The following is a 25563-nucleotide window of genomic DNA, read 5'->3' as shown; positions in this document are numbered from 1 at the left end:
TATAATAATAGGAGTTTTTAATTTATGGGTTATTAGATTTTATCACCCCTAACTATTGGCTATTGGCCGCTGCCACCCCCAACTATCACTTTGACGCCCGTCACCCCCAACTTAACACTTATTGTGTTCTGTCACCAAGTTGTTAACTGATCACTAACTTCTGATCTCGTTACTATACTTTTGGGGTGTCTTAAGATCCCTAAAACCTTCCTAAGATCCCTATGACACCCTTAAAAGTATAGTAACAGGATCAAAAGTTAGTGATCAGTTAACGACTTGGTGACAGAACACACTAATTGTTAAGTTGGGGGTGATGGGCGTCAAAGTGATATTTGAGGGTGGCAGCGGCCAATAGCCAATAGTTAGAGGTGATAAAATCTAATAACCCTTGATTTATTTATATTAAAATTGCATAACTATTTTTTGTATATACATCTAAATTCATTCATAATCTGATAATCTCTTTAACTGGGTTAGTTACACTAAATAAGACTGTGTTATACCCATCTTTGATTTCTGACTGTCAAGAAAATAGTACTTGTGTTAAAAATTATGTTCGTTCATAATCTCTCTAATTGGGTTTGTTACAAGTATATTTTAGAAGATTTTTTAACGACTCAAAGTATTGGCACGATGTACGAGGCGTATAGGATTGCATCAAACTCATAGTCTGAATGGTGACAGTTCTGGCTACTCTTATACGCAGCGTAGAGGCCTATACGGGACGTATATGACCCCTCGTATAGGTCTCATATAAGACCCTTGCCCGGTATAGGCCTATATGGGTGTATATAAGGTTTTTTTACAAACATTTTATAAAATGTTAATCTTTTTAGCAAAGTTCTATACAAAAATAAGTTCTTTTTTAAATAAATAAAAAATAAGTATTTTTTACAAACATTTTTATACAATATTAATCATTTTTATACGATACTACACCTATCGTTTAGGAGTAGTATAGGTCCCGTATTGGCCTCGTATAAGCCTATTAACGTGATATCATATCGTATAGTGTAGTATAGGTCCCGTATAGGCCTATAGGTGTAGTATCTTATAGTATTCTATCGTGTAGTATAGGTCTTGTATAGGCCTATAGATGTAGTATCGTATAGCGTAATATAACTTAAGTCTCGTACAGGTGTGGTGCGGTATAGGTCCCGTATTGGCCTCATATAATCCTATAGATCTAACATGGGTCCCGTATAAACCTATATTATACGATACTACACATATAGGCATACATGAGGCCTATACGAGACTTAAACTACACTACACTATACGATACAATACGATACTACACATATACGCATATACAAGACCTATACGACACCTATAAGCCAATAAAAGACCTATACTACACCTATAGGCCTATAAGGACCTAAACTACACCTATAAGCCTATATGAGGCCTATACTACACCTATGGGCCTATATGAGACTTATACTACACCTATATGCCTATGCGGGACCAATACTACAACTATATGATACTATAATATAATACACCTATAGACATATACAAGACCTATACTACACCTATACAATACGATACTACACTATACGATTATATATGATACGATAGGATATGATACTATACTACACCTATAGGCCTATATGGGACCTATAGTATACCTATAAGTCTATATGGCACCTATACTAAAACTATACGATACGACACTATAGTATACTATACTATAATACACATCCATATCATATGGGGGACCTATACTACACTTATACGATACGATATTACACTATACGATATATTACTATACTACACCTATAGGCCTATACAAAAATTATACTACACTGTATCATACGATACTACATCCATAGGCCCGTATGAGGCTTATACAGGACCTATGTGATACTTATACTATACTATACGATACGATACGATACGATACGATACGATACTGTACGATGCTTAACAATATTTTTTAAAGTACTTATTATAAAACTTTGCTAAAACAATAATTATTGTATAGAAATGTTAAAAAAAACACACCTTTATATATGCCCCATATAGACCTATAGGAGGCATATACTAGGTGCCAAAAATATTTTACCCCTGGTTTTGGCTGCGTATAGGGGTAAAATTGTATTTTTTTACCCTATACGCCATATATAGGTCTATACGAGGCGTATACAGGCGCCATGTTTGGTTAAAAGGGACATTTTACCCCTAGTTTGGGGGCTATTGATGTGAGTAAAGTGCAACATATAAATTACATCAAATGAGGCATAAAACTAACCCTTTTTAAGTACTAATATTGGAAAAAGTGTACTTTTGTCTTCCTTTTGTATTTTCAGGGTTAAAAGAGCTTAAATGAATAAAAGAAGCAAAAATGCAGCCAAATCCAACATAAATACAAAGAAAAGGAAGAAACGTGGCATGCCCGACTCCTCGACAGCATCTCCCAAAGCAAAAACAAGAAGAAAGCTGAGCATGGGGCTGTGCCCAGCTGAGCATGGGGCTGTGCCCAGCTGAACACGGGGCTGTGTCCAGCGGACACGGGCCGTGTCCAGCTCAACACGGGGTCGTGCTCAGCGAGCACGGGGCAGTGTCCAGGATGGTCAGCCCTGGCACAAAAGACAAAGTGGTAGAAGCTTCTATTGCCCACCACGGGGCCGTGCCCAGCGGACACGGGGGCGTGGTCAGAGTGCTGCAGGTGCATTTATTGTAATTGCGAATTACAATTAATGAAGAGAGAGAGTGTCAGACGGGCACGGGGCCGTGTCCAGCGGACACGGGGCCGTGCCCAGGCTTCTGTTCAGCCTATAAATAAGAGTGCTTGGCTTCATTTCAACTCATCCCTTGGCACACCACCTCTCTCACACTTCATCCACCACCCACCACCACCATAACACCATCATCCACCACCATCATCCATTGTCCATCGTAGAGTGTGTGAGTCGTCTCGGGATCTAAGATTGATCGTAAGAGTTCTTGACAATCAAGGCCATGTTTGCCTAAGTCTCTTACATCACTTGGTGAAGACAAGTGTTTAGTATAATACTTTTTATTTTTAATCTTTTGCACTTTTTATTTGGTTTTGTATTAATGACTTTAATAACTAGTTACTTATGTTGAAGGTGATCTTTCCTTATCGTTTGTCCGTGGTGTCTTGGCATTATTTTACTGTCTATATAAAATAAAAGATTTTCACCATTCATATCTCCACGGTCTATATGGAGGTATGTTGGCTACCTGGTCGGGGGTTAAGGGAACGGTTTGGTAAGGGTCTTGCCCTTGTTCAGCGTTTAGAGGTCCTGCTTGGGACCTGGGTCAAATTTAGTAGGATCTCCTTCAATGCCCATAGGTATTGGATGGCGGGGATCCAAACTCTTTGACCCCCTCATAAGTTAACTACTATTAATATTATAACCCGGCTATTTAGGACTGTATCCCTGCTGACTCAGACTACTTAGCCGAGGGTAACGTCACCGCCAAAAGCGGGGCCTACCACAATTTGCATTATTAACTTAATTCATTATCTTTCAATAATCCGACCCTTTAGGATTGTATCCTTGCTGACTCAAACTACTGGGTTGAGGGTAACGTCGCCTTCAAAAGAGGGGCCTACTACAATAACTAAGATAATCTCTTAAACAAGTGCAAAAGTGCGAAAATAATCAAAGGTTATACTAACACACGTGTCGGATCTAAGTGATTCATCTTGTCTATCTGTTTTTATTTTATTTTATTTTTCAGCATTTAGTTAGTTTTTATTTTTCTTAGTTTAAAACATTTTTCTCTCTTTTTTGATTTGATTAGACGTTGAGGATAAACCGGTATTAAAAGCTCTTGTGTCCTTGGACGACCTCGGTATCTTACCAACACTATACTACGTCCACGATGGGTGCACTTGCCCATATGTGTGTTTAGTGTTAGTAAATATCGTGTTTTATAAATTTAAAACTTGGCTAAAAGTGTAAAAAGGGGCTTAAATATACATCTAAAATATATACACACTAACACGCATCAAGTTTTTGGCGCCGCTGCCGGGGACACAAGGATTTTAAGAAAGCTTAAAATCGACGGCCTAATCTATTTTTCAAAACCTTTTTAAAACGCGCGCACATTTTTCTGCATTTTAGTTTAGTTTGCATTTAACAGTAGCCTGAACACGGGGCCGTGCTCACTGAACACGCCCCCGTGCTGCATATTTTTAGTTAGATACCCAGATACAGAGTCTGAACACGGGCCCGTGCTCACTGAACACGCCCCCGTGCTCAACGTGACCAGTAACTTTAATTAAAACGCCCAGATATAGACCCTGAACACGGGGCCGTGTTCACCAGACACGGGGCCGTGTCCAGCCTCTGTTTCCGTCTTTATTTTTGTTTTCTGGTCCCGAGACTCAGTTGTGGTCTGTTGAGTGATTCTTATGGATCAATACTCAAGAGGCTACAACTACACCTATGATGAGGATGATTATAGGGGTAATTATTGCACTAATTGTCGTAACGCACGCTCGGTACAATATAATAACTTATATCAACCATCCAATTCATACAACCATTATGAGGAGCCCAGGTACGAGCCATCAACTTCATACACACCATATGAAGACCAAAGGTATGAACCTCCTCCCTCATACTCATATTTTGATGAGCCAAGGTATGAGCCTTCACACTCATACTTTGAAAACTCAAGATGTGAGCCACCACCTTCATACTCTTATTATGAGGAACCATGGCGTGAACAACCCACCTCATATGAGTACTATGAAGAACAAAGTTTCGACCCTTATCCATCATATACTTACAATGAAGAACAATGGTGTCAACCATCTACTTCATATGAGTACTATGAGGAGCCAAGGATCGAACAACCGGATTCAAGCTTCGAGGATCCCAATTCTTTTTCTCTCACTGAAGTGACCAATAGGATATTAGAACACATTAAAACTATCGAACGTTGCATAAAGGAATCTCGCGCAAGGGAAGAGGAGTCCCGCGCAAGAGAAGAATTAAATTGTAATAATAACGTAGAGATAGTTGAAAATGTAAAAATGGAAGAACAAGAAAGTGAAAAACTGACACATGAGTTAAACAACGAAAAAGGTGAGTCCGATAATGTTAAAATTCAAGAAGAGTCTAATTGTGAAGAAATTAATCTCTTGTCACCTACTTTCGAAAATCATTGTTTAATAACCCCTCATGCCAAGTTTTTAAAAGAGTTAAACACTAGTGCTAAAATCAAAGAAATAGTAAGTGTTAAGTTAACTAATGATCGAACTTCGCTAATAAAAGAAGATCCTTTTGAAATTAACATTACACCGGTTCCATGTTTCTTTCAAAATTCATTTATTAGTAATATCACCATTGATAAAGATCTTTGTGTTAACATAATGCCTAACTACATTTTTGAAAAGCTAAGTATTAGTGATTTTGCTCCACTTCAAATACCCATTTTTCTATCCGATCGGAAAATAATAAAATCAATCGGTGTAGTTGAGGATATCTTGGTTCAAACAAATCAAATGGTAATCCTAACCGACTTTGTCATCCTTGATGACGCTCCTCTAGTGTTGGGACGACCTTTTGTAAAAACTCATGAAGCTTTGAAAAACCGGAAGTACAACAATCTACCTCTTAAATTAGGGGCATTCAAAAGGAGCATAGATCTTGAGCGCTCAATGAAATATCCCTTTGGCAATAATGACCCCCTAATTGAAGATGAGCCAGAACCACCCGATAAGGAGGGTCTAGCCAAGGACCCTTATAAACATGGCGCACCACGGAGGCATTCCGCGGAACTATCCTTAGTTTTAGATTAGTTTAACTTTTATGCTTTCTAGTTTAGTTTTAATTTTCAGGAATAAAACACACTCGGGATGGTGAAGGATGCTAAGGGAAGCTTGAACCAACACCCCATGCACAAAAACAGAGCCTCTCGACAATTTTTCTTCATTACAGCAAGTTCAGCACGGGGTCGTGCTCAACCCAACACGCCCCCGTGCCCAAAACTCTGCAGAAATGCCAGTTCAGGTATCTGGACACGGGGCCGTGCTCACTGAACACGCCCCCGTGCCCAGCCTTCTGTTTACTTTTGGTACTGGCAGTCTAGACATGGGGCCGTGCTCAGCTAACACCACCCCGTGTTCAGCTACCCAGTAATATAAAATCTTGTTTTTAACCCACTTTTACACATTCTAATCAATCGAAAAACTTATTTTTGAAACACATTGAGGACAATGTGTAATTTAAGTGTGGGGGGATGCTAAAACCTTGAATTTTGCAAGTCCTAATTACAAGCCTTACACAAAACTCTATTGGAACCGCTAAACACCCCAAATTTTTTCAAAAACTTTTCATTTTTTTTACTTGTCTTGGTTTAATTTGGGAATTTCAAAATTCTAAAAAGGTTATATTTTTATAAATTTACAACCGATAGCGTCGTGATAAAAAGAACCAAATAAGAAGATTATGAAACGACATGACAATCTTAGTTAAAATTTGATTATATATACTTGATCACATAAAAACCCATTCCCACAAAAGTGAGTTTTGAGCCTTTATTGAGCATACAAATATACATCTTTAAACTAAATGCTCATTTTTCGTTTCTTGTGTGAATAGCCGCTTGGTTCTTACGACTCCAGAACTTGCCACGACGATACATTCCCGGTCCTTACCAACTTAAACCCGAGTAAGTAAATGATGGAGGCATTAGGACTAACCCCTTTTTATTTCTACACCATTAATTTTCCTTTTTTTTACCACCTACCCAAAAATCCCCCTAGTTAACCCCTTTGAGCCTAAACCTTTTCGTTTCTTTCCCCAAAACAAACACCCTTTACCCACCAAAACCTTTTTCATTTTAAACCCTTTATTTTAGTAACAAAGCTCGGTTTTCTTGTGACACCAAAAAAAAAAAAGAAAAAAAAAGAGATGAAGTTAGCAATAAACAAACAAGCTCATCAAAAGAAACCTTGTTTGAAAAATGCTTCATTAGAATAAAAAAAAAAGTGAAGAAAAAAAAGAAGAAAAAAGAAAAAAAAATAAAGTGTTTTACGAAAACCGACGCTTTTTACACTTTTCGGCTTTTACTAACCACTAACTCAACCACCCACCTTTAGCCCAAGCCTAACCCTTCACCCAAAAAGTCCTCTTGATATTTACAAAGGTATAAAGTTAAAAAGGAGGAGGATTGATTGCTTGGCAAGCTTATGGTAGGAATAAGTTCCATGCCGCTCTCGAGTGATTCACTAAAAATACACCTTCGGCCGAGTGTTGAGTGATCCCCCGTGAGGTATGTGAACTTGTATATAAATGAAATTTTAAAAAGGCATGTTATGCCCAAATAAGTAATTTCTCTTATGAAACGTTCTAAATAAATCATAACGAATAGGATTGTAAATAGTATAAAAATAAAACCCAATAAAGATCTTGGATTCCCGACACTCAAGACAAGCCCAAAACCTTCTCTTCTACCCATTCCATTTGGGAGTGTAAGCCACATATTAAAGAGTTTTTCTTGAGGACAAGCAAAGATTCAAGTGTGGGGGTATTTGATGTGAGTAAAGTGCAACATATAAATTACATCAAATGAGGCATAAAACTAACCCTTTTTAAGTACTAATGTTGGAAAAAGTGTACTTTTGTCTTCCTTTTGTATTTTCAGGGTTAAAAGAGCTTAAATGAATAAAAGAAGCAAAAATGCAGACAAATCCAACATAAATACAAAGAAAAGGAAGAAACGTGGCATGCCCGACTCCTCGACATCATCTCCCAAAGCAAAAACAAGAAGAAAGCTGAGCATGGGGCTGTGCCCAGCTGAGCATGGGGTTGTGCCCAGCTGAACACGGGGCTGTGTCCAGCGGACACGGGCCGTGTCCAGCTCAACACGGGGTCGTGCTCAGCGAGCACGGGGCAGTGTCCAGGATGGTCAGCCCTGGCACAAAAGACAAAGTGGTAGAAGCTTCTATTGCCCACCACGGGGCCGTGCCCAGCGGACACGGGGGCGTGGTCAGAGTGCTGCAGGTGCATTTATTGTAATTGCGAATTACAATTAATGAAGAGAGAGAGTGTCAGACGGGCACGGGGCCGTGTCCAGCGGACACGGGGCCGTGCCCAGGCTTCTGTTCAGCCTATAAATAGGAGTGCTTGGCTTCATTTCAACTCATCCCTTGGCACACCACCTCTCTCACACTTCATCAACCACCCACCACCACCATAACACCATCATCCACCACCATCATCCATTGTCCATCGTAGAGTGTGTGAGTCGTCTCGGGATCCAAGATTGATCGTAAGAGTTCTTGACAATCAAGGCCATGTTTGCCTAAGTCTCTTACATCACTTGGTGAAGACAAGTGTTTAGTATAATACTTTTTATTTTTAATCTTTTGCACTTTTTATTTGGTTTTGTATTAATGACTTTAATAACTAGTTACTTATGTTGAAGGTGATCTTTCCTTATCGTTTGTCCGTGGTGTCTTGGCATTATTTTACTGTCTATATAAAATAAAAGATTTTCACCATTCATATCTCCACGGTCTATATGGAGGTATGTTGGCTACCTGGTCGGGGGTTAAGGGAACGGTTTGGTAAGGGTCTTGCCCTTGTTCAGCGTTTAGAGGTCCTGCTTGGGACCTGGGTCAAATTTAGTAGGATCTCCTTCAATGCCCATAGGTATTGGATGGCGGGGATCCAAACTCTTTGACCCCCTCATAAGTTAACTACTATTAATATTATAACCCGGCTATTTAGGACTGTATCCCTGCTGACTCAGACTACTTAGCCGAGGGTAACGTCACCGCCAAAAGCGGGGCCTACCACAATTTGCATTAATAACTTAATTCATTATCTTTCAATAATCCGACCCTTTAGGATTGTATCCTTGCTGACTCAAACTACTGGGTTGAGGGTAACGTCGCCTTCAAAAGAGGGGCCTACTACAATAACTAAGATAATCTCTTAAACAAGTGCAAAAGTGCGAAAATAATCAAATGTTATACTAACACACGTGTCGGATCCAAGTGATTCATCTTGTCTATCTGTTTTTATTTTATTTTATTTTTCAGCATTTAGTTAGTTTTTATTTTTCTTAGTTTAAAACATTTTTCTCTCTTTTTTGATTTGATTAGACGTTGAGGATAAACCGGTATTAAAAGCTCTTGTGTCCTTGGACGACCTCGGTATCTTACCAACACTATACTACGTCCACGATGGGTGCACTTGCCCATATGTGTGTTTAGTGTTAGTAAATATCGTGTTTTATAAATTTAAAACTTGGCTAAAAGTGTAAAAAGGGGCTTAAATATACATCTAAAATATATACACACTAACACGCATCAGCTATACGCAACCCAAACAGGGGTAAAATGGTCATTTTCCATTCGTATATGCCTTATATAGGTCTATATGTGGCGTATATAAGGGTTTTTTACAAACATTTTTATACAATATTGAAGGGGTAAGGTCCCAAAAACCCCCATAAAAAGCGCTGGGAACCATACCAAAACCTTACTGATCAACCTTATTCCTTGCGCGGCCGCGCACTGGTCTCACAAACAGAGATTTACAGAACAGTCAAACTGTCAAACACTTGCGCGCCCAAAGGAAATCATAAACCTTTGCGCTTTCTCCCATAAACAAAGGATGAAAATCCTGAGATGAATACTCCCGCCTTTATATCCAGACTTGGGATTTATTTACTCACCTGTCCCCACACGATAAGGTGCCACACCAGATTACAGCAGTAATCTTCTAGAAGAAATACAATCGTGCACCACCAAGACGGTTACAACCGTCTGGACACGTGTCATCATCTCATGCATCCCTGAATTCACAACGGAAGCATGCAATTGGAGAGTAATCTCCACTTGATCACTTTACACGTGGCAAATTCCCAGCCTTCGATCTAAGTCACGATCCGTGTGCTCTCACATCGGATCAAGAAGCTTGACGGAAGGGAATGTAACCGCTTACGGGGTTAGCATCTTCCGTCAACTTTTCACTAACGGGTTTTCCCGCCTAAAAAGACTCCCGGCTATAAATATCAGATGGAACCCAGGTATGAGGACAAGTTACACACACTTACAAATACATCTTCTTCTTCATTACCAATACTGATTCTCACACCGGAGTCGGGTCAAGGAGAGAACCCCCTTTCTCCCCTTGGCGAGGCTAACGGTGCTCTTTTTTGCATAATTGTCGGAGAAGAAGATCAATCGGATCTGAATCAATCGAGTGGAAACCAACCTTTTATGCGGATTCAAACCCCCTAGATATCTCGGTTCCGACCATTTATCTAGTGTTTCTTCAAATATTTATCCTTTTAGCAATGTTTTATAATAAGTACTTTAAAAAAAATAAAAATAAAACATTGTTAAGTATCATATCATATAGTTTAATATAGGTCTCATATAGGCCTATGATTGTAGTATCGTATCGTATCGTATAGTGTAGTGTAAGTCTCGTATAGGCCTATAGGTGTAGTATAGTATCATATCCTATCGTATTGTATAGTGTAGTGTAGTATCGTATTGTATCGTATCATATAGTTTGATATTATATCATATAGTGTAGTATAAGTCTCGTATAGATCCCCTATAGGTCTTGTATAGTCAAATAGGCCTATACAAAACCTAAACTACACCTATAGTCATATACGGGACCTATACTACACCTACAGGCCTATGCAGGTATTGTATCATATCCTAAAGTATCGTGTTATATCATATCATATCGTATCGTATAGTATCGTCTTGTACAGTGTAATATAAGTCTCGTATAAGGCCCCTATAGGTCTTGTATATGCCTACAGGCCTATACGGGACCTAAGCTACACCTATAGTCCTATATGGGACCTATGCTACACCTATAAGCCTATATGGGACCTATACTACACCTATAGGACTATACAAAACCTATACAACAACTATATGATACGATGCTATAGTATACTATACTATAATACACCTATAGGCATATACGGGACCGATACTATACCTATACGATTATATACGATACGATACTACACTATACGATAATATAAGGATATAATACTATACTACACCTATAGGCCTATACGGGACCTATAGTACACCCATAGGCCTATACGAGACCTATACTACAACTATACTATATGATACGATGCTATAGTATATTATATGATAATACACTACGGGACCTATACTACACCTATACGATACGATATTACACTATATGATAATATACGATGCGATAGGATATGATACTATACTACACCTATAGGCTTATACGGGATCTATACTACACCTATACGATAATATACGATATGGTAGGATATAATACTATACTACACCTATAGTCTTATACGGGACCTATACTACACCTATACGATACAATACTACATTATATGATACGATAAGATATGATACTATACTACACATATAGGCCTATACGAAACTTGTACTACGCTATATGATACGATACTACATCTATAGGCCCATATGAGACCTATACGAGACTATACTATACTATGTTATGCTATGCTATGCTATGTTTTTTATTTATTATTATTTTTTTAAAAGTACTTCTTATAGAACTTTGCTAAAACGATAAATATTGTATAAAAAAAAGTTTATATACGTCCCACATAGGCCTATACGAGAGGCAAAAAACATTTTACCCCTGGTTTGGGCTGCGTATAGGCCCTAAATCAGAGGTAAAATGATTTTTTTCCTATATGAGGCATATATAACATGATATGACATAATCAGAGATTCACTTGGAAATTGAAACGGTGGCTATACGCCCCGTACAGGCCTGTACAAGGTGTATATATGATTCCATTGGGTGTGCAAATATGTAGACCCTTTTTTAACTACTCGATCCAACTCAATTTTAATTTCCCCTTCCTATTTACAACGAAAAGAGAGATATAGATAGAGAGAGAGATGGGAACAATAATCATGATATTATACATATCTAAAAAACATATGTGATATATGCTTATGAGTTAGGATCAAATACATATTCTTTTAAATATAGGAATTCGTAGGAAGGGTATCAACTGGACTTCGATTGAACTCATTCAAGCGGCATTGGAGCCGTCTCATCAAACTCTATAATATGAGATTTAAGGTTTCGTTATTGATTTTAGAATTTTTGTTTAGATCATTGTGTCTTTTTCATATTTGCGTCATTGTGTCTTTTTTGCGACTCTTTGTGTCTTTTTTCCTCAACTTCGTGTTATATTTCTCGGCAATGTGTGATATTTTGCTTGACATTATGTTATATTTTGCGATATGTTGCGTCTTTGTTGCCTTCTCATTTTAGAAGACTTTGTAGGATAACTTTACCCATACTCGATTATATTTTCAGTTTACCTATTATTTTTTTAATAAACATTCCTTAAAAAACAAGAAGAAAAAACTAAGGTAGTGTTTGGTATGCAAGAATGAGAGGCGGAATGGAATGCACCATTACGAGAGAGTGAAGAAAATGGTGTTTGGTTGGTCAGTAGAATGGAATCACTCATTACATAAGTCATTATGTTCCCTCAAAATCATTCCATCCGCCCCCATATTTTTTTTATTCCATTCCCTCTTACACCCTTCATTAACCACCCACCACTCACCGGCCGCTGCAACGAGCAACCTGCCACCCTGACGGCCACCGCTGCCCCCGCCACCGTTGCCACCCACTGCCGCCTCCGCCACTACCAACCACCACCGACGCCCACCACCACTGCCGCCACCACGGCCCCCATCACCACCCACAATCACTGCCATCGACCACCACCCACCACCATCACTCACCGCTGATCTTATTCCTTTGTCTTTTCTTGCCTACTAAATGATACACGGTAATAATTCATTCTATTTTTAAATGGTAATCAAACAAGACATAGAATGGTAATAATTTATTGCATTCCGTCGTTCATATATATGACATATATTCCATATGCTATATTTTCTATGTTTGTAGCTCTTTTAAGAAAATAATAAGAAATACAATGTTGAACAAGTAGATCAAATATTCATTCAATACCATCAAAACCAAGCACACGGGTAAACAAACTAATAATAAAATAATAATACATTTACCTATGATCTATTTTTATTTATCCTTTATTTTGTTTCAAGTAACACAGTTCAACTCATGATTGCTATGATTGCCAAGTATATCATTATAAAGATGGAACTTTCCGACCGAGTCACTCAGTCTGAATAATTAGATGCACAAGAAACTCATTAACTTAAGTTTTGGTTGTACTAGTTAACCCGTTTAACAAATGAATCGTTTTTTATGTTGATATATCTTATTAAATGAATTGTGAAGGACTTATATGAGATGTATAACGGTTTTGGTACAATCTGAAAGGAGGTAGAGACTAGCTAACACATGGTGATTTCCTACTTATAAGAAATTGATTGAACTTCAAAGAGTTGATACATTAGATAACCTGGCAGAAGTTTACACAAAAGCTTTTGACAGGGCTCGTTTTGAACATCTAGTCGAACTCAACGGGGTGAGAAATCCTGAATAACCAGTTTTCATAAGAATTTTGTAAATATTTTTATTGCTTTCTTAAAGTTCCAAAATAAAAAAAAATAGAAAACCATAAAAATAAATAAAAAATATAGAAAATAAAAAATGAGTTGTCACTGTGTGAAAATGAAGAAATGATAGTACATCAGCAAGTTAGACTGTCACACTTAAATAAAAAATTAAATTGCTTAAGTGTGATAGTAGATCCATTATATGATCTACCGGTAGGCAAAACGCATGAAATAATCAACTTACCAACGTGATATAAACCTAACGAACTGTGTACCAAGTGGGTAACACATCAGCGGCGTATGGTTTTATAACCTTAAATCTTGCATTGGGAGATTGCCAAAATCCGAGGTTTTGGGTCTTTATACTGTTATTTCATCCGGTGATATCAGGGTTGTCCTTCTGCTGCATCTAGATATATGCTGACCTAGGCACAACCAAGATTTCTTAAAAGAGCTAAAATGCCAAAAACGCATAAATTGAAGAAGCTCTCCTAGAGAGTCATTCAAATGTGCAAAATGCATAAATCATACCAAAATTTGGTATTTGCCTTAACCCTCTTTGGATATTGGTCTCTTTGTTGTACGAAAGTACTGACCTGATCACCAAGTGTCTAACGTTGTAAAATAAAAAGGATGAATTCGGTATACTCACCTACTACGAGGAAGCTTTGTGTAAACCTTGACCGCGGGGGTATGTCCTAAAGTGGGACACACTAGTACATCAGTATAATAGTACCTTAATCGTATCACACGGTAATGAAACTTGAAATGTTCATGTGTTTTCTTTAAGTGGACAAACAATACTGGTAATCGTCTTGGACTGCTTTTCACGAAACTTACATAAAGGATTATCTAATAGTGTGAAAACAGTTTGATTTAGCTTATATGATCTTTTTACCGGTGATTCTCACAAAAATAGAGTGTTTATTTTCTTTGTAAAATTCTTTTTGTGTTATTTATTTGCTTTCAGAAAATATAAAAATTCAAAAAGATTTCCCCTTTTCCTTATACGGAAAATGGTTGTTCATGGAAGAGTTGTTACCAATAGGGGGAGAAGATGTTAGAAGATGAGTTCAACATTTTAAAATCTTGCAGGTTCTAGTGTGTTGGACAAAACTTTTGAGTGTTGGTTGGATTGAAAGAGTTAATAGCCAAAATGGTCCCTGAGGTTTGCTCACTTTTGCCACTTTAGTCCAAAATCCAAATTTTTTAAATCTGGGTCCCTGAGGTTTGGATTTTGTTGCCATTTTAGTCCAAATTTCAAAAAAGTCTAATTTTATCACGATTTCTTACTGAATTTTGTCTTCTTCCTCATTTCTCATAAGGGCAAAATTGTCATTATAGATTATTATAAACTAATTTATATTAAAAAAATATTAAAAAAGCCTCAAAAAACTTTAAATAGCCCTAATCGATCAAAACCTCTCACTTTCCCCCATCATCTTCTTCCTCAGACCTGCATCAACAATGGTGGTATGCACATGTGGAGCTCTGACGTAGCTTCGCACATCATGGACCACACAAAACCCAGGTCGTCGATTCCATCGTTGCAACAAACTGGCTTAGGTGATATTAAATGCGCATATTAATGTTTTGATGGTTATTTAAAGTTCTTTGAGGCTTTTTTATATTTTTTTAATATAAATTAGTTTATAATAATCTATAATAACAATTTTGCCCGTATGAGAAATGAGGAAGAAGACAAAATTTAGTAAGAAATCCTCACAAAATTAGACTTTTTTGAAATTTGGACTAAAATGGCAACAAAATGCAAACCTCAGGGACCCAGATTTAAAAAATTTGGATTTTGGACTAAAGTGGCAAAAGTGAACAAACCTCAGGGACCATTTTGGCTATTAACTCGGATTGAAAATTGCTTAATCTATGATACAATTTTCACATCTCTTGATTAATAATAATTTGTTATCCTTGTTGAAAAATTCTTATGATTTCTCGAGATGTTTGTTTTATAGTATACAAATTGAAGCATTGTGTTGCTGAGAAGGTGATGTGAGGAGATAAGAAGTTTGTTGCTGCTTGGTAGAATCCTCCTTCTATAATGCAGAACGGAAGATATGAAGACATACTTGGATTGCTAATTCAAAACTTGGAAGATTTAGTGATTGGATGCATCAGCTTACGTGGAGTTTGTTGCTGACAGAATTCGTGTTGAAGTTGACGCTCAGATGGTCATATATACAAAACATATAATAGTAATAATTCATTGCATTCTCTCGTCCATTTTATTTTGTTCGTTCATTTCATTACCTTATACCAAACAGATTCTAAAATAACGCTCAGATGGTCATATATACAAATATGACATATATTCCATATGTTATATTTTCTATGTTTGTAGCTCTTTTAAGAAAATAATAATAAATACAATGATGAACAAGTAGATCATAAAAATGTTCATTCAATACCATCAAAACCAAGCACACGGGTAAATAAACTAATAATAAAATAATATACGTACAATATTAGATTTTGCCCCGCCTGCATTGCGGGACAATAAGCCGAATATTTCTCTCATAACATGTATGCCTGTACAGAGGGCAAAATCGTAAATTATATTTTGAACTGGAGGCGAAATCATAATTTTAAACTTAGAACAAAATCATAATTTTGAGCTAGGGGGAAAAACATAATTTTATTTTGAACTGTGGGCAAAAACGTAATTTTGAGCTGAGGGCAGAATCGTAATTTTGAGCTAGAGGAAAAAACAACATTTTATTTTGAACTGGGTGCAAAAACGTAATTTTAAACGAAGGGCGAAACCATAAGTTGAAACTGGGAACAAAATTAAAAGTGGGTTTTTGAACCGAGGGCAAAAGTGTAATTTTAAGTTAGGAGCAAAATTATAATTTTATTTTGAGTTAGGGGGCAAAAACGTAATTTTAAACAAAAAACGAAAGCGTAATATTAAAACGGAAATAAAATTAAATTAAAAAAAAAGTTGGTCCAATATAGAAGTGTCAGACAAGCTGCCTGACACTGTTCACCTAACTTAGAAATGTATATGTAGGAAATACATTTACCTATGATATATTTTTATTTATCCTTTATTATAATTTCAAGTAACATAGTTTAACTCATGATTGCTACGATTGCCAAGTATATCTGAAAATTTAAGGATGGAACTTTCCGACCCGAGTCACTCAATCTGAAAATTTAGATGCACAAGAAACTCATTAAATCAAATTTTGGTTGTCCTAGTTATCCCGTTTAACAAATGAATCGTTTTTAATTATGTTAGACATATCTTATTAAATGAATTGTGTTTGGAAAGACCAATTTAACCCATTTTGTACAACACACAAACTCAATTGACAACTGACATGTTTATGACTCGATTACCATCTGCAAACCCGTTTGACACGTTTAGATAAGTAGGTTAAACGATCTTTGTTCGGGTTAGAATACTTAGATGTGTGTAAGGTAGGTTTGATGTTGTTAACACGAAAAAAAATATAGGTCGTATTCAAGTTTAACAATTCTACTTCTCAACCCAAAACCCTTTAATCTATCAGCCTGACATGATCGACGCCTCTAGGTAGGTTTAAATCCCCTAGGGGCTTTATAGTGCCACATCAGATCCACATCAGTGTCATGTCACATAGAGGGCTTTCAAGCACTCATTTTTAACTTGCACACAATGGTTTAAAACCCCCTTATTAAACAAAATAAAAAAAAGATTTGATTGGTTGAAAAGAATGAGCCCACCTGCACATCCCCTTTAGCCCTCATTACTGCAATGGAGCCCTCTCCAAGGCGCCCCTCCCCCCCCCCTCTCGGGCGCCCAGAGGATGGCTATGGGGCGCTAAAATGGCTGATTTGGTTATGAGCATTATACCACACCCCTAGTCTTATTGTGCAGCAATGAAATCAGGACATGTTTTGTTGTAAACTAATTATAGCAATATTCAAATCTTCGTGAGGGGAAAATACCAAAATATAATAATCTTTATTTGCTTAAAGTTTATATATAACTCAAAATAGACATGGGGGTTTTAATATACTTAACGTGGGTCGTGGGACATAGGATTGTAGGGACAATTGTAGATATTTGATATTTCACAAACTGACCATCGAGTGTGGGGTGAGTATGGGTTGTGGGCCACTGGGCCTACATAACAAAAGCCTACACCAGCATATCACATGTCTAAAGTCGTTGGTGCTTTCATTTTGCAATTAAGATAATGTGATTTTCGTTTATTTTCATTATTATTAGTCTGCCAAACTATTTTAAAAAGATTATTGCATTTTGTTTGTTGTATGTTCCACAAGCCACCATGTGTTTTCCTTTTCTAGTTTTATAATAGTATGAATACTAGGTTAAAATCTCGTGTATCACATAAGTTGCATAAATAATTTATATATTACATAATAAGAAAATACATCTTTAAATAAAAACAACATTACAATTATTAAGTATATATCACATGGGAACGTTTGATTCCTAATTTACCATAATTTAAATCATCGAACTCCAAAGTATATATATCTACTCATAATATTCGAGATATAATTTTATAATTATATAAAAAACAAACGTTTATTCTTATCTAAATTTTTGTTTAAAATTATTTATTGAAAAACAAATATTTATTCTTATCTAATTTTCTGTTTAAAATTATTATTTCTAAATTTTTGTTTAAAATTATTTATTGAAAAACAAATATTTATTCTTATATAATTTTCTGTTTAAAAATATTATTTATTTTTTCTAATTTTCTGTTAAAATTATTATTATTTAATATAAAAGATAAATAAAAAATAAGGTGAGAAAGCACCAGAAAGTGACACGTGTCTAAAAAGATTTTTGTTTATTAGAATAGGAATATTATCTATATATACAAAAAGCAACTTGCACCCCTTCAAAACACACGTCCCTTTTAAGTTTTTTATGACAACCTTTTAAAGCGATGCGATGTTTCAGATTTACTATTTAACATCCATGTGTTCTTTAACGGTGGTTTCGATAAACCGATGTCTCAACTAAAAAAAAACCATCAAACTCATTAAAATGAAATTTTAGATGATTAAACCGCTGCGTTGCATGAAATATTAGATAATCAAACCGATACGTCATCTAAAACAAAGCGATAAAAACATTAAAATGAACTATTATTATATTAATAAACTAAAAAGAAATTACCAACATGATTTGCAACCGACAAAAAACATCAAATTGAATTATTATATTAATAAAGTACAATTTTTTTTTACCATCGTACTTATCTTTTCAGTTCGAACAAAAGACATTACGCAACCATCTTACGAAGAGGGGCGTTGATTCATCACACTGGTTCATGATATATATGCATATCGAAATCAAATAGTATCATATGTATTTACATAACTGTTAACCAAACCAACGCATCGATTAAAACATTCAAAAGACATATACAATATTAATTAACTACAAACTCCCACATTTTGGGTTCTGATTTCGATTTTATGCCTTAGACTTCGTTCGATTTGTATGCATATTCTTTATCTAATTTTGTTTGTTAGTTTCACTGTGTACGTATATAGGATGAAGTCGCATATCCAAAGATATAGATCGACATGGTAGTGATGAACAAGAAAAACCCAATTGCAAATTTATCCAAGGTGTGTAAATGATTTGATTTCTATTTTGATTTTGATCCAGGTTCTATAAGGTTCTATAATGATGAAGATTCCAGATGGATTTATGTGGCGTGTTCAAAGAATCGGTCTAACAATGGTGTTGACATCAAACAAAGAATTGGATTTTTTTATCAACATCGATGAATGGAAACAAAATGGTGTTGACATCAAACAAAGAACTGGGTTTTTTATATCAACATCGACGAATGGAAACAGTCTAACAAATGCGGCGTTTATAGGGGTCGTAGTCGCCGACTTAAGATGCGATTTGAACTAGAATCAAAGCAAGACTGGTGATGGCGATGACGGATACCCAAATAAGGAGTCGCAATCGAAATCAGGTATGAAATTTGTCTCTATTTTGAACACTCATATGATGTACTAATCTATTATATAAAGTCTTTGAAAATGTGTACTTTTTCTTTATGCAAATGCATTAGAGTGTTCTGTCATGTTCTTTTCTTTGCATCAACAAAGATACCGTAACACCAAACAGGAAAGTCAAAATGTGAGTTCAAATTCAAGTAGGTAAATTTGATGTTTTTGAAGAAATTTTATGTAATCAAAATCATTTTTTTTTTGTTTCTTTAAAGAAATTCGTTTACTTCTTCCCAAATGTATATGTTTACTCACTTCGGATTCAAATAGTCAAAATTGTACGTTGATCATAGAAGAAACAAATCTTAAATTTATTTAAATTTATAGTTCTAGATCGATATATTTTTTTGGACATTTGGCTATTCTCTGCTGTAACGAGTGCCCGTTGCATACGGAACCAATGTTATCGTTTCAACATAGACATTCTATTCATAAATAGTTTTACGTGACGGTCCGCAACGCGCGTTTTTGATTCAATGTTTTAACACTTATATTTTATTCGGTTTAACAGTCCCGCAGCAACGCGCGGGTTCGCGTCAACTCGTATTACATTAAAATATAAGGAAGCATCATGGATACATGTAATAAATGTATTTACTTTATAAATAAGATCTATAGTGGGTATAAGTTTTGATATGGGGTTATTCAAAAGCTATCATACTCATATTTAGACCAAAAGAGAAATGGTAATTTAAAATAAGCATGACTTTTGCTTTGTTTGAAGTTACAGGCCTACAAGTAATGGATGAAAACATCTCAATAAAATGGACGATTGGATATAGACGTTTTTTCTTGAATCTCGTGTACTATGATTATGAGAATCTCAATGAAGCTCGAAAGAAATGGCTAGCATATGATCATTAACCATATGTAGTTGTGCAAGCAATAAGACGATGATGGCGTTGCTTGTTACAAAGGGAATTTATAATCTACTCATGCCATCAAGTTCTCAAGCACTTTCACACCCATAAGAACCTAAACAAAAGTACACATAAGATGGGCAAGATTTCTCAAGAAATTCAACTATGTCCTTAAGAACATGTTAGGAGCCTCTAACTAGGTGGTTGATGCCCTTGGCATAAGGGCTAACTTTCTTGTTACCATTAGTGATATGATTGTTGGATTCAAGTTCGTGAAGGACTTATATGAGATGTATAACGATTTTGGTACACAGGGCCGGCTCTGAGAATTCGTGTACCCTGTTCGAGCTCGAAAAAATGTGCCCTTAGGCCTTAACGAAATTGAGTATTTGGCTCACTAAAGGTCTAAACCTAATGCCAAAGGGGTTAATAACTAATCTAAACTATAAGAATAGTTTTGTAAGAGGGTCTATGTTAATGTTTGTATGGATGTACCCGATAAAAAAAAGATTTTACATATACATATCGGGTTTTTTCATAAAAAAAACGTGCCTCTCGAAATATCAGGCTCTGGCCGGTAGTCTTCCCCGCCCACCCCCAGGGCCGCCCATGTTGGTACAATCTGAAAGGAGGTAGAGACCAGCTAACACATGGTGATTTCCTACTATTGGATGGGTATTTGTTTAAAAGGAATTTTTGAGCTTCCTTACAAGAAAAAGTTATTAAAATGTTAAATGTTGGGACTTAGTATTAAAATCGGCAATGTTAGACTAAAACATGGAGAAACGGTTGATCTCAAGGGGTGGTTAGAGGAGATTTATCAACCTTAATGGTCCTTGGCGTATTATTAGTTTACTTATATTAATATTAAGTTCTTTTGATAAACGTTAGGTTTCCTGGTTCCAGTTAATTCGTATTACTAGTAATATAAATAGGACTTCTGATTTCTGTTTAGTTTCATTATCAATAAAAAGTGTCAGAACATTGTGTTCAAACCCTTCTGTTCCGATTTATTTTGTTAACGGGTGTGTTCTTGTTGGTTCGATATCCCAGTAAGTGGTATCAGAGACTATAAGATTCAAGGGTCAAATAGTAAGTGGTATCAGAGACTATAAGATTCAAGGGTCAAATCCATAGCAAGTAGAAGACCGATCACAGATCAAGACTCGTAGGGAAGAAACTAGGCAGAATTGGAAAGCATGCAGAGTTGGCCCAATGGGCTTCCAACCCTAGGCTCAGGCCTAGGGCCACCCAAAATGAAAGGCCTCCAAATTTTTTGATGGTTCTTTCTATACTAGGCCCATTTTTTTTATTTTATACTAAACAAAAATAAGAAGCCCAAAGAAATAAAGCCTGGATCGTTCTAGTGAAAGGCCCAAAGAAATAAAGGGAAACAATGAAAAGTCGCTCCTGCCTCCTATCTCGGTCTCCCACACAATTGACGAACAGAAACGTCGCACAGAGAGAAGAAATAATGAACGACGGGTTTGCAGGTTGGAAATCACGCTGTCCTAGCCTCAATCGTCGCCTGAATCGTCGATTGGTTACAGGTATTAACGTATATATATTCTTATGATCTTATCGATTGAGTTTTGTCAGTCATCAAACAAATTAACAAACCCTCAGTCCCTCAGTTTTCATTTACAATTACCTCAGTGCTCAGTTCTCATATACAATTACCTCAGTTCTCGATTTGAATTGATATCATTTCTTGCTTTGATTTGATATAAGTTCATTATTTTTTATTTGGGGATTTCTTTGTAAAGTTACATGTTGAAGTGGAAATACGAAGCTCATGAGTCATGACTAAGTATTTGATATTTAATAGTTAGTTGTTGTTAGTTGTTATAACCATGCTTTGATTAGTATAATCATAAGATTAGGTATAGCTAGGGAATCAATTGTAAACCAGAAGTTTTAATTTTCATTCTTGTAATGTGAAGACTCAAGAATGAATCTGTGATTGAGATAATAAATGGAGATAATCATTTGAATTGAATTGTTGTGTTATTAGTTTTACAACACAATGCTTATCAGTTTGTATTCCTTGGTATAAAGTTTAAGGCGTTATCATAACAAAGTTAAACTTATTAGTATCAATATCAGTTTCTACATCAGGTTGGTAATTCGTGTTCATGGTCTTAATCTCTGGCAGAGAATCAGAGATATGAAATAGTTAATTGTCTGACTAAAGTTGAAGGAGTATCGGATGATAATTTCCGGACAAGTAAACCAAAGAGTCGGCCGAGGTAACATTTCAAATTACACGTTTTTCTTTTTTACTTCTACTTTGATAAAAATTTAAGCTTGAATGCACTGGTGTTATATGTAAAGGTGTGCCGAATTTCTGGCTTACTGCAATGAAGTCAAATGAAGTTCTAGCTGATGAGGTGATTGCCGGTCCCAAGCCCGGATAAAGGAGGAGGGTTTTGTTACTAAATATGTTGAAAATGTTAATTTTGCAAAAGGGCCACCACTTCGTAGTTCAATTAGGGCCTCCGAAAACATAGGAACGGCTCTGAAAGCATGGCTAATTTACATATGAGTGAAGGAATCAAGAAGCTCTATTAGACAAACTACAAGACATGGGTGACTTGCATGAAGTCCTAACTCCAAGGACAGGATCGCTGGCAAGTCACGAATGGAATTGATACACGGGTACCCACCAACGCCATAAACAGAGCAGTCAGGAAGTGGAAGATTAAGACGGGTCGTGTTATGTTTGTTATCAAGACAACTATAAAAGTGGAGATTCTTGATCATCTTAAAGATATTGAGCATCTGAAACAGGATGAGTTACCCTCGAGGCATTATTCTCAAAAAAGAATGATGCTTAACTTCAGCTGCTAGAAAGAGAACTCTTAACAGCCTTGCAATGAGATTTAACCTTGGCTCAGTACTTCAGGAAGGTAAAGAATTTGTGTCGAGAAATTGGCAACCTCGATGGCCAATCAGTAATCAATGAATCACATATGAAATGAATTCTCGTTCATGGGTTAAAACCCGAATACTGTAGTTTTATTACTGTGATTCAAGGTTGGGCAGCCTAACCGAGTTTGGTGGAGTTTGAGAACCTCCTGGCGGAGCAAGAAGCTCTTGCAAAACAAATGGCAGGGTTCAAATCTAAACCGACGAAGACAAGGTTCTTTGTGCATAAATAGGAAAGAGTCAATGAGCTAATAAACCTTGGAATAAAAAAAGGTAACAATAAGTTTAAGAGAGCCAACTCAAACAAAAAGAAGGATAGCAATGGAGAAACATCAGGAGATCACAAGGGCAAAGATAATCGTAATCGCAGGTTTCCATACAATTGTTATAATTGTAACAAACATGGACACATGGCAAGGGACTGTAGACAACCAAAAGTAGAAGGAAATTTGGCAACTACAATCGAGGATGAAGCGACGTGGGACGTTGAAGCCATGGTCGCAAATGCAGTTGAGGTCACGACACTTATAGTTTCAACTAAACCAAAGACGAACAACCTCGGAGACTAGATCGTTGATCTAGGTTGCTCGAATTTCTTAACCGGAGAAAACGAACTATTGACCAAAGTAAAAGGTATGTGGGAAACCATGTGGTGGTGATTGCTGATGGCTCGAGGCATCAAATTGCAAACATTGGAGAAGTAAAGTTTCCAAAGACAATGGGAGAAAACGAGTTTACCAAGCATGAAGTTTTTCACATACCCAACATGAAAAAGAATCTACTTTCTGTCCCTCAGATCACGGTAACAGGAAGGTATGTTCTTTTTATACAAAATGAAGTGTCTATTTTTTATAAGTATAAAACCTTTTCAATAACTATTGTAAAGGGTAACTGTAATGATAATGTTTATGTACTAAATGTTGAGTCGACATATGCGATAAAGCAAGTCATAATCAGGCTGCAGAACTATGGCACACTCGTCTAAGCCATGTTGGTTATGATTAGCTTGAAGTAATGATGAAAAGAGAGTTAGTTCGCGGTTGTAACAACCCGACTTTCTGAAGTCAAAGTACAAGTCAAAGTCAAAGGAAGAAAAGATTGTTAACTCGATCTGTCATTCCTTGCTTAATTATCACTTGTACTCCTTGACTCGATAATCGATACTTTAGTACATGTTACTTTAGTTGTATTGTGGAGTGAATGCAATAATCGTAGTTAAACGCTATTTACTTAACGCTAATCTCATCGCTATTGCATCGCAACTTGAATCGCAGTCTGGATATTGTTTTACGTGTGTGTAATATTATGTATTACTTGTGCATGTTTATTATATGTTTTGAAGTGATTAATAACGCAATCGCAACTCTATCGCAACGCAATCTCATCGCGAACTGGAAACGTAAGGTTATTTATGTTGTTGTATGTTAGTTATGTTATTTGTGTAACTATTATTTAAAACTATCGCATCGCTTAATCAACACTCGCTTAATCGTATCGCAACGCTCAACGCACGAAACAAAAAGTCGGAAACTAACTCACTCGAGCCATCTGATCGAAGGACCATTCGATCGAATGGTCATTCGTCCGGATGACCATCTGATCGGATGGCCATCCGATCGAAGGGCCCTCCGACCCAATAACCTACACCGCCTCTCCTCATCTTACCTATAAATACCCACCTGTCACATCACTGTTCATGATGTGACAGCTCTCCTCTGACCCTTCGCCTTCTCAGCCGCATTTCTCTCGATTCTTTGCGATTCTTGTAAGTTTTCATCTCAAATCTTATACTTCTTTGATCAACACACACTTTCTCATCATTTTCACTATCAAATCTCAACTTTTCACCATGAAATCTGTGGATTTGGGTTGTTCTAGGATGATGTCATCATGGGTTCTCATAAACACCAAAGTGTGACCTCGTTCCACCAAGAACAACTCAGATCTGAAGGATTTCTACAATGTTTAAACACTGATTTCTCTTAAAACTAAACATTTTCCAACTGATTTCCACCTTTCTTCAACATTCTCAACTTTTCGCGTAAAAACCAATAGAATCTGAGCTCGTTCCGGCCTTCTACTCATTCCCTAGTGAAGTGCCGGTCTGAGAACGGGTCTCTATAAAATGACAACCGATTCACAGTTTGAACATGAACAACCGTCATGAACAGCTGGTTAGGATTGAATGGGGTGATTCCCGTTCGACCGGATGAGTTGGGACTGATGGGGTTTCCGTTGTTTAACACGTTGTCATACTGT

General features: G+C 36.5%; 1 long non-coding RNA gene across 1 annotated transcript; it reads left to right on the top strand.

Annotated features, from left to right (window-relative positions):
* Nucleotides 1–21728: 21728 nt before the first annotated feature.
* On the top strand, nt 21729–23174 carry LOC110878117. Its single transcript, XR_002557643.2, has 3 exons — nt 21729–21926; nt 22532–22625; nt 22711–23174. It is a non-coding gene; the product is annotated as an uncharacterized LOC110878117 (long non-coding RNA).
* Nucleotides 23175–25563: the final 2389 nt, after the last annotated feature.

The sequence above is a fragment of the Helianthus annuus genome, chromosome 9 (assembly GCF_002127325.2).
Source record: "Helianthus annuus cultivar XRQ/B chromosome 9, HanXRQr2.0-SUNRISE, whole genome shotgun sequence".
Taxonomy (NCBI): domain Eukaryota; kingdom Viridiplantae; phylum Streptophyta; class Magnoliopsida; order Asterales; family Asteraceae; genus Helianthus; species Helianthus annuus.
The sequence above is the reverse complement of the archived record's forward strand: the minus strand, read 5'-3'. Positions and strand labels throughout refer to the sequence as shown.